Here is a 2283-nt window from a genome sequence, read left to right on the forward strand (position 1 = left end):
GCTTTGTCAATCCATTGATATCGATTTATAATTATTTCAAGTTTTTCTCCCTATGCAAAAGATGGGGCGGTTGTGTGAACCCAACCAGTAGAGAGCGTAGTTTTACGCTTTGGCTCCCTTGAACATAGATGGTGAAGTGGGCTATCTGGAGCGTACAGGGAACATAGTAGGCTAATGCTGATGATTTCTGTCACGGGCAGCATACACTGCATACCCTCAGTCCCCTAATAGGTCTTATTTCATTTGAACTTGGCTATTAACTTGATGGAGCATGTTACATTTGAGCAATATGATGATAATATGGCTAAAAGGTAGGCTACAATATGTCACAGTGCACTGGCTACTGCTATCATGTACAGTACTCCTACACATAGTAACTTCAGTTTTACAAGATGCCACAGTGCACTGGCTACTGCTATCAATACGATACAGTACAGTGCTCCTAAAATACCTATGTTATATACAGATGCCCTCAGCTGCAGGATCATCTCCTTTGATGATTTTACCTCTTTTGAATACCACGCTATGTTCTTAAAATGCCAGCCCCCAGTTCTGGCAGTAACAGTGTATAGGCCTCCTAAACAATGCCCTGCCTTCTCTACCGAATTTTCAGAACTCCTGTCCATTGTTACGGTTTCACCTCCACACACGCCCCCCTCCTCCGCCTCTCCACAACCCTCCACCTCTGTGCCTACCTCACACGCCCCCTGCAGCTCGGCACGGGCACTGAGGGCGCTCCAACGACAGCTGAAATGAGTTGAGCTGATGAGCGAATGAGCTTATGGCCGGATCACTGCACACCTGCTGCCACCTTCTCATGAACCCCCTCTACCTACAAGAAGCCGGTTTCTCCAGCCATTCATCGCCAGATCTTCCCTAAGAAACGCCTGGCAAGTATCGTAGTTGTTAAACAAAGTATTTCTGCTTATATATATGTGTGTTTGTGTGCTCTCTGGACCACCCCACCCCAAGGCTTACTCGTCTCTCCGTGTTCCCTACAGAACGACCAGGTGTGCTGTGATCCGGCTTGCCTGCCCATGACTCTGCCCGCCACCCACCGCAGCTGCGCCAACCGGCCTCAACCTCCAGCCTGCCAGGCTCCCAACCTGAGCCATCCGGGCACTACCTTCCCTCCCAGCTCCAGCAATAAACGCCCTGCTGGGCAAAGAGCTTCCTGCCTCCTGTGTCGTGCACTTGAGCCCCGTAGCTAACTAGCCTTAACAGTCCATCATCCATACAAATTATGACACCCTTGATCTAGTGATTACTAAGGGCCTTCTATGCACTCTATGTATATCAAGTTGTGTACAGAAGCTGGTTGCCCTGAAACAGGCTTGTTCTGTTCTGATATCTGTGTTGCTTCAAAGGCTTAGCATGCTACTAACCGTTTTCTGTCTCCCCTAGTGCCTCTCTCTCTCCCTCCGACCTTCTAACCAGGTCCAGTGGATGCTCCACTGTCACCCGCACACCACCCTGAGTCCGATAGATACCCCCGTGTCAGCTGTGGAACGTAGCGGCAGTGGCTAGTTGCAAAACTAGAATGGAGAAGTAAGACGCCTCCTTCCCTCCACTAGTCTGGGGGTCCACCTTGGGCAAGTGGTAGTACCCCCTAGCCCCCCTACCTGGGGTTACAGGCAAAAACCCTGATGACAAAACAACCTAAAGGAAGAGAGACCCGGCCCGGAGGAAGCCCGGGGCCCTCGTCTGGAGCCAGGCCCAGACGGAGGGCCCGCATGCGAGCGCCTGGTGGCCGGGCTTACCACGGAGCCTGGCCGGGCCCAGCCCGAATAGGCAACGTGGAAGCACCATCTCCTCCTCCATCGTCCCGTAGACCCACCACCCGCGGGAGGAATTGTCGGGGTCGGGTGCGCTGCCAACTAGGTGGCGGTGAAGGCGGGGGACACCGACGGACCGGACCCAGGCGGCAAAGGCTGGCTCTGGGGACATGGAACGTGACCTCTCTGGGGGGGAAGGAGCCGGAGCTTGTGAGGGAGGTGGAGCGATACCAATTACACCTGGTGGGCCTAACCTCCACGCACAGCACCGGCGCCGGAACTAAACTCCTGGATAGGGGTTGGACCCTGTTCTTCTCCGGAGTTGCTCACGGTATGAGGCGTAAGGCAGGTGTGGCTATACTAGCTAGCCCCCAGCTGAGCGCCTCTGTGCTGGAGTTCACCCCAGTGGACGAGAGGGTCGCCTCCCTGCGCCTTAGGACTGTGGGGGGGGGACTCTGACTGTGGTTTGTGCTTATGCACCGAACAGCAGTTCAGAGTACTCAGCCTT

The sequence above is a fragment of the Borostomias antarcticus genome (genome assembly GCF_949987555.1).
Source record: "Borostomias antarcticus genome assembly, contig: scaffold_303, whole genome shotgun sequence".
In the NCBI taxonomy this organism is placed as follows: Eukaryota; Metazoa; Chordata; class Actinopteri; order Stomiiformes; family Stomiidae; genus Borostomias; species Borostomias antarcticus.